The following is a 9,431-nucleotide window of genomic DNA, read 5'->3' on the forward strand; positions in this document are numbered from 1 at the left end:
GAATGGAAAAGGATCCGCTCAGAATGCAACAGTTTGCCTCCGATCAGTCTCCATTCCGCTCTGGAGGGTTTTGCTATCCGCTTGACGAAACTGAACCAAACGGATCCGTCCTGGCACACAATGTAAGTCAATGGGGACGGATCAGTTTTCTCTGACACAATCTGGCGCAATAGAAAACGGATCCGTCATGGCTATGTTACAGATAATACAAACGGATCCGTTCATGAGGGATGCATACGATTGTATTATTGTAACTGATCCGTTTTTGCAGATACAATGACGGATCCGCCCAAAACGCGAGTGTGAAAGTAGCCTTAGTTGTATTTTCTAGGTATTCCTCAAGTAATGTTCCTTAGTTTGGAGAGTTCTTCCTACCCAAATCCACGGATGATCGGATGATGATGTATTTATCACTCGGATTGATGAGATGCACAAAAAATTTGCTAAGAGAAAATATCCAAATAGGTTGTTGCGCAGGTCGACGGCCCGGTTCTCCTCGGCTGACAGGGTGTCCACCGTACAGGCTCCATCTAGGAGTAGGAATACGGGAAGAATCCCGTTTGTATCTACCTATGGCCACCACAGTGCAGATATTGCACAGATCCTGAGAAAGGACTGGCATATCTTGCACAGTGGTCTCCCTTCAGTTTGTGAATTTGAGAAACCGCCACTGATGGCATATAAACGTGGAGTTAATTTACATGACAAGCTATTCAAGACCGACATAGGTGAAGTTAACAAAGGAGGTCAGACATACTTGAAACCCAGGAAGACAGGCAATTTCCCTTGCTTGGGTTGTTGTAATTGTGGAAATATGTTGAAAGGGAACACCTTTGTTCACCCATACAGTGGAAAAAAATACAACATCAGGGAGTACTACACATGCCGTTCCAAGTTTGTCAGCTACATGATCATTTGTCCCTGTAGTTTAATCTATGTGGGGGAGACGACCATGGAGATCAGAGAGCGTATCAATAAACACAAAAGTACGATAAGGAAAAAAATGTTAGACAAACCAGTGGCCAAACATTTTGCTGACTGTGGACACTGTCAGCCAATTGAGATTCCGGGTCATCGACTGTGCCAATTCCAAAAAGAGGAGGTGATAGGGAATGTATGCTAAAGAAAAAACAGCTAAAATGGATTTTCACTCTACAGGCTCTACAACCTCATGGGTTGAATATTGAGTTTAATGCAAATAATGTAGACAGATAGAAGATCCTTTTTGAATATTGAGGTCCAATTCAGTATATTATGCTTTTACTGGGTATTTTACATATAATTGTTTTATATTTTTGTATTCACATAATAGTAATATTTATTAGCACGTTATCTATTTTTTTGTATTAGCTGATCTTGCGTCATGGATGTATGTTTCTAGGATTATATTTGCCAGTAATACCTGTTGCCAAGTAATGTTAGGTAATCTTGTCTATATATGTATCCAGTTGGCGATTACATGGGCTTTTTTATTTAAATAATCTGCTCAATATATTTGTGGTCATTGCGACGGCCGCAGAGCGTACTAACCGGACCCTACCGATGGCTGGTTAATGCCGGGAGCCAAGGACGAGGGTAGGCCTAAAAGGGGGCAAAGAATAGAGGCACAACGTACTGCAAGACAACTTTATTGTTCGATTTACAGGGCAAGTGAGCAAAAAGCATTGCGAATTTCAGATTGAGGATTCCGGACATATCTGGAGAAACAAGACGACCTCCAACGCCCCATGTTCCTGATGACGTGCGGAGGTACTTGGTGTCTAGAAGCCGCTAAGGCCGTCCCAATGCAAAATAAGTGGCCTGAGATGGTCTTTGGATCATAACTAGAGTTGAGCGAACACCTGGATGTTCGGGTTCGAGAAGTTCGGCCGAACATCCCGGAAATGTTCGGGTTCGGGATCCGAACCCGATCCGAACTTCGTCCCGAACCCGAACCCCATTGAAGTCAATGGGGACCCGAACTTTTCGGCACTAAAACGGCTGTAAAACAGCCCAGGAAAGGGCTAGAGGGCTGCAAAAGGCAGCAACATGTAGGTAAATCCCCTGCAAACAAATGTGGATAGGGAAATTAATTAAAATAAAAATTAAATAAATAAAAATTAACCAAAATCAATTGGAGAGAGGTTCCATAGCAGAGAATCTGGCTTCCCGTCACCCACCACTGGAACAGTCCATTCTCAGATATTTAGGCCCCGGCACCCAGGCAGAGGAGAGAGGTCCCGTAACAGACAATCTGGCTTCATGTCAGCAGAGAATCAGTCTTCATGTCATAGCAGAGAATCAGGCTTCACGTCACCCACCACTGTAAGAGTCCATTTTCATAAATTTAGGCCCAGCACCCAGGCAGAGGAGAGAGGTCCCGTAACAGAGGATCTGGCTTCATGTCAGCAGAGAATCAGTCTGCATGTCATAGCAGAGAATCAGGCTTCACGTCAGCCACCACTGCAACAGTCCATTGTCATAAATTTAGGCCCAGCACCCAGGCAGAGGAGAGAGGTCCCGTAACAGACGATCTGGCTTCATGTCAGCAGAGAATCAGTCTGCATGTCATAGCAGAGAATGAGGCTTCACGTCACCCACCACTGCAACAGTCCATTGGCATATATTTAGGCCTAGCACACAGGCAGAGCAGAGAGGTCCCGTAACAGACAATCTGGCTTCATGACAGCAGAGAATCAGTCTGCATGTCATAGCAGAGAATGAGGCTTCACGTCACCCACCACTGCAACAGTCCATTGGCATATATTTAGGCCTAGCACACAGGCAGAGCAGAGAGGTCCCGTAACAGACGATCTGGCTTCATGTCAGCAGAGAATCAGTCTGCATGTCATAGCAGAGAATGAGGCTTCACGTCACCCACCACTGCAACAGTCCATTGGCATATATTTAGGCCTAGCACACAGGCAGAGCAGAGAGGTCCCGTAACAGACAATCTGGCTTCATGACAGCAGAGAATCAGTCTGCATGTCATAGCAGAGAATGAGGCTTCACGTCACCCACCACTGCAACAGTCCATTGGCATATATTTAGGCCTAGCACACAGGCAGAGCAGAGAGGTCCCGTAACAGACAATCTGGCTTCATGTCAGCAGAGAATCAGTCTGCATGTCATAGCAGAGAATGAGGCTTCACGTCACCCACCACTGCAACAGTCCATTGGCATATATTTAGGCCTAGCACACAGGCAGAGCAGAGAGGTCCCGTAACAGACAATCTGGCTTCATGTCAGCAGAGAATCAGTCTGCATGTCATAGCAGAGAATGAGGCTTCACGTCACCCACCACTGCAACAGTCCATTGGCATATATTTAGGCCTAGCACACAGGCAGAGGAGAGGTTCATTCAACTTTGGGTAGCCTCGCAATATAATGGTAAAATGAAAATAAAAATAGGATTGAATGAGGAAGTGCCCTGGAGTCCAATAATATATGGTTATGGGGAGGTAGTTAATGTCTAATCTGGACAAGGGACGGACAGGTCCTGTGGGATCCATGCCTGGTTCATTTTTATGAACGTCAGCTTGTCCACATTGGCTGTAGACAGGCGGCTGCGTTTGTCTGTAATGACGCCCCCTGCCGTGCTGAATACACGTTCAGACAAAACGCTGGCTGCCGGGCAGGCCAGCACCTCCAAGGCATAAAAGGCTAGCTCTGGCCACGTGGACAATTTAGAGACCCAGAAGTTGAATGGGGCCGAACCATCAGTCAGTACGTGGAGGGGTGTGCACACGTACTGTTCCACCATGTTAGTGAAATGTTGCCTCCTGCTAACACGTTGCGTATCAGGTGGTGGTGCAGTTAGCTGTGGCGTGTTGACAAAAGTTTTCCACATCTCTGCCATGCTAACCCTGCCCTCAGAGGAGCTGGCCGTGACACAGCTGCCTTGGCGACCTCTTGCTCCTCCTCTGCCTTGGCCTTGGGCTTCCACTTGTTCCCCTGTGACATTTGGGAATGCTCTCAGTAGCGCGTCTACCAACGTGCGCTTGTACTCGCGCATCTTCCTATCACGCTCCAGTGCAGGAAGTAAGGTGGGCACATTGTCTTTGTAGCGTGGATCCAGCAGGGTGGCAACCCAGTAGTCCGCACAGGTTAAAATGTGGGCAACTCTGCTGTCGTTGCGCAGGCACTGCAGCATGTAGTCGCTCATGTGTGCCAGGCTGCCCAGGGGTAAGGACAAGCTGTCCTCTGTGGGAGGCGTATCGTCATCGTCCTGCCTTTCCCCCCAGCCACGCACCAGTGATGGACCCGAGCTGCGTTGGGTGCCACCCCGCTGTGACCATGCTTCATCCTCATCCTCCTCCACCTCCTCCTCATCCTCGTCCTCCTCGTCCTCCAGTAGTGGGCCCTGGCTGGCCACATTTGTACCTGGCCTCTGCTGTTGCCAAAAACCTCCCTCTGAGTCACTTCGAAGAGACTGGCCTGAAAGTGCTAAAAATGACCCCTCTTCCTCCTCCTCCTCCTCCTCCTCCTGGGCCACCTCCTCTTCCATCATCGCCCTAAGTGTTTTCTCAAGGAGACATAGAAGTGGTATTGTAACGCTGATAACGGTGTCATCGCCACTGGCCATGTTGGTGGAGTACTCGAAACAGCGCAACAGGGCACACAGGTCTCGCATGGAGGCCCAGTCATTGGTGGTGAAGTGGTGCTGTTCTGTAGTGCGACTGACCCGTGCGTGCTGCAGCTGAAACTCCACTATGGCCTGCTGCTGCTCGCACAGTCTGTCCAGCATGTGCAAGGTGGAGTTCCACCTGGTGGGCACGTCGCATATGAGGCGGTGAGCGGGAAGGCCGAAGTTACGCTGTAGCGCAGACAGGCGAGCAGCAGCAGGATGTGAACGCCGGAAGCGCGAACAGACGGCCCGCACTTTATGCAGCAGCTCTGACATGTCGGGGTAGTTGTGAATGAACTTCTGCACCACCAAATTCAGCACATGCGCCAAGCAAGGGATGTGCGTCAAATTGGCTAGTCCCAGAGCTGCAACGAGATTTCGCCCATTATCACACACCACCAGGCCGGGCTTGAGGCTCACCGGCAGCAACCACTCGTCGGTCTGTTGTTCAATACCCCGCCACAACTCCTGTGCGGTGTGGGGCCTGTCCCCCAAACATATGAGTTTCAGAATGGCCTGCTGACGTTTACCCCGGGCTGTGCTGAAGTTGGTGGTGAAGGTGTGTGGCTGACTGGATGAGCAGGTGGAAGAAGAGGAGGAGGAAGCCGAGAAGGAGGAGGTGGCAACAGGAGGCAAAGAATGTTGCCCTGCGATCCTTGGCGGCGGAAGGACGTGCGCCAAACAGCTCTCCGCCTGGGGCCCAGCTGCCACTACATTTACCCAGTGTGCAGTTAGGGAGATATAGCGTCCCTGGCCGTGCTTACTGGTCCACGTATCTGTGGTTAGGTGGACCTTGCCACAGATGGCGTTGCGCAGTGCACACTTGATTTTATCGGATACTTGGTTGTGCAGGGAAGGCACGGCTCTCTTGGAGAAGTAGTGCCGGCTGGGAACAACATACTGTGGGACAGCAAGCGACATGAGCTGTTTGAAGCTGTCTGTGTCCACCAGCCTAAATGACAGCATTTCATAGGCCAGTAGTTTAGAAATGCTGGCATTCAGGGCCAGGGATCGAGGGTGGCTAGGTGGGAATTTACGCTTTCTATCAAATGTTTGTGAGATGGAGAGCTGAACGCTGGCGTGTGACATGGTTGAGACGCTTGGTGACGGAGGTGGTGGTGGTGGTGTTGGTGGTACATCCCCTGTTTGCTGGGCGGCAGGTGCCAACGTTCCTCCAGAGGCGGAGGAAGAGGCCGAGGCGGCAGCAGCAGAATAGGCCGAGGCGGCAGCAGCAGAAGAGGTAGCAGGGGGAGCCTGAGTGACTTCCTTGGTTTTAAGGTGTTTACTCCACTGCAGTTCATGCTTTGCATGCAGGTGCCTGGTCATGCAGGTTGTGCTCAGGTTCAGAACGTTAATGCCTCGCTTCAGGCTCTGATGGCACAGCGTGCAAACCACTCGGGTCTTGTCGTCAGCACATTGTTTGAAGAAGTGCCATGCCAGGGAACTCCTTGAAGCTGCCTTTGGGGTGCTCGGTCCCAGATGGCGGCGGTCAGTAGCAGGCGGAGTCTCTTGGCGGCGGGTGTTCTGCTTTTGCCCACTGCTCCCTCTTTTGCTACGCTGTTGGCTCGGTCTCACCACTGCCTCTTCCTCCGAACTGTGAAAGTCAGTGGCACGACCTTCATTCCATGTGGGGTCTAGGACCTCATCGTCCCCTGCATCGTCTTCCACCCAGTCTTGATCCCTGACCTCCTGTTCAGTCTGCACACTGCAGAAAGACGCAGCAGTTGGCACCTGTGTTTCGTCATCATCAGAGACATGCTGAGGTGGTATTCCCATGTCCTCATCATCAGGAAACATAAGTGGTTGTGCGTCAGTGCATTCTATGTCTTTCACCGCTGGGGAAGGGCTAGGTGGATGCCCTTGGGAAACCCTGCCAGCGGAGTCTTCAAACAGCATAAGAGACTGCTGCATAACTTGAGGCTGAGACAGTTTCCCTGGTATGCATGGGGGTGATGTGACAGACTGATGGGGTTGGTTTTCAGGCGCCATCTGTGCGCTTTCTGCAGAAGACTGGGTGGGAGATAATGTGAACGTGCTGGATCCACTGTCGGCCACCCAATTGACTAATGCCTGTACCTGCTCAGGCCTTACCATCCTTAGAACGGCATTGGGCCCCACCATATATCGCTGTAAATTCTGGCGGCTACTGGGACCTGAGGTAGTTGGTACACTAGGACGTGTGGATGTGGCAGAACGGCCACGTCCTCTCCCAGCACCAGAGGGTCCACTAACACCACCACGACCATGTCCACGTCCGCGTCCCTTACTAGATGTTTTTCTCATTGTTATGGTTCACCACAACAACAAATATATTATTTGGCCCAATGTATTGTATTCAAATTCAGCGGGATATAAATTTGAGGCCTAGTATTTAGGCGCTGGGTGACCGGTATGGATTTAGTGACAGAATTAGACTTGGAAATGCACAGAAGCGTGTGTGTGTGAAGTTATTCTGAATGACCCAATGTGCACCTTGAATATTATATACCCTTTTAGGGATAGATTTCAAATAGCTCTGATATAGCAGAAACCACTAAATTATGAAATTGTTAAATTGGGAATTGTATTTAAACCCAGAACAAAAAATGTGCTTTGACGGACACTAAATAACTTTCCCAGCCACAACAGGACAGCGTTAACGAGAGATTTAGCAGGATATAAATTTGAGGCCTAGTATTTAGGCGCTGGGTGACAGGTATGGGTTTAGTGACAGAATTAGACTTGGAAATACACAGTAGCGGGTGTGTGTGAAGTTATTCTGAATGACCCAATGTGCACCTTGAATATTATAAACCCTTTTAGGGATAGATTTCAAATAGCTCTGATATAGCAGAAACCACTAAATTATGAAATTGTTAAATTGGGAATTGTATTTAAACCCAGAACAAAAAATGTGCTTTGACGGACACTAAATAACTTTCCCAGCCACAACAGGACAGCGTTAACGAGAGATTTAGCAGGATATAAATTTGAGGCCTAGTATTTAGGCGCTGGGTGACAGGTATGGGTTTAGTGACAGAATTAGACTTAGAAATACACAGTAGCGGGTGTGTGTGAAGTTATTCTGAATGACCCAATGTGCACCTTGAATATTATATACCCTTTTAGGGATAGATTTCAAATAGCTCTGATATAGCAGAAACCACTAAATTATGAAATTGCTAAATTGGGAACTGTATTTCAACCCAGAACAAAAAATGTGCTTTGACGGACACTAAATAACTTTCCCAGCCACAACAGGACAGCGTTAACGAGAGATTTAGCAGGATATAAATTTGAGGCCTAGTATTTAGGCGCTGGGTGACAGGTATGGGTTTAGTGACAGAATTAGACTTGGAAATACACAGTAGCGGGTGTGTGTGAAGTTATTCTGAATGACCCAATGTGCACCTTGAATATTATATACCCTTTTAGGGATAGATTTCAAATAGCTCTGATATAGCAGAAACCACTAAATTATGAAATTGTTAAATTGGGAATTGTATTTAAACCCAGAACAAAAAATGTGCTTTGACGGACACTAAATAACTTTCCCAGCCACAACAGGACAGCGTTAACGAGAGATTTAGCAGGATATAAATTTGAGGCCTAGTATTTAGGCGCTGGGTGACAGGTATGGGTTTAGTGACAGAATTAGACTTGGAAATACACAGTAGCGGGTGTGTGTGAAGTTATTCTGAATGACCCAATGTGCACCTTGAATATTATATACCCTTTTAGGGATAGATTTCAAATAGCTCTGATATAGCAGAAACCACTAAATTATGAAATTGCTAAATTGGGAATTGTATTTCAACCCAGAACAAAAAATGTGCTTTGACGGACACTAAATAACTTTCCCAGCCACAACAGGACAGCGTTAACGAGAGATTTAGCAGGATATAAATTTGAGGCCTAGTATTTAGGCGCTGGGTGACAGGTATGGGTTTAGTGACAGAATTAGACTTGGAAATACACAGTAGCGGGTGTGTGTGAAGTTATTCTGAATGACCCAATGTGCACCTTGAATATTATATACCCTTTTAGGGATAGATTTCAAATAGCTCTGATATAGCAGGAACCACTAAATTATGAAATTGCTAAATTGGGAATTGTATTTCAACCCAGAACAAAAAATGTGCTTTGACGGACACTAAATAACTTTCCCAGCCACAACAGGACAGCGGTAACGAGAGATTTAGCAGGATATAAATTTGAGGCCTAGTATTTAGGCGCTGGGTGACAGGTATGGGTTTAGTGACAGAATTAGACTTGGAAATACACAGTAGCGGGTGTGTGTGAAGTTATTCTGAATGACCCAATGTGCACCTTGAATATTATATACCCTTTTAGGGATAGATTTCAAATAGCTCTGATATAGCAGGAACCACTAAATTATGAAATTGCTAAATTGGGAATTGTACTTCAACCCAGAACAAAAAATGTGCTTTGACGGACACTAAATAACTTTCCCAGCCACAACAGGACAGCGGTAACGAGAGATTTAGCGGGATATAAATTTGAGGCCTAGTATTTAGGCGCTGGGTGACCGGTATGGATTTAGTGACAGAATTAGACTTGGAAATGCACAGAAGCGTGTGTGTGTGAAGTTATTCTGAATGACCCAATGTGCACCTTGAATATTATATACCCTTTTAGGGATAGATTTCAAATAGCTCTGATATAGCAGAAACCACTAAATTATGAAATTGTTAAATTGGGAATTGTATTTAAACCCAGAACAAAAAATGTGCTTTGACGGACACTAAATAACTTTCCCAGCCACAACAGGACAGCGTTAACGAGAGATTTAGCAGGATATAAATTTGAGGCCTAGTATTTAGGC

This window comes from Bufo gargarizans, chromosome 6 (assembly GCF_014858855.1).
Source record: "Bufo gargarizans isolate SCDJY-AF-19 chromosome 6, ASM1485885v1, whole genome shotgun sequence".
In the NCBI taxonomy this organism is placed as follows: domain Eukaryota; kingdom Metazoa; phylum Chordata; class Amphibia; order Anura; family Bufonidae; genus Bufo; species Bufo gargarizans.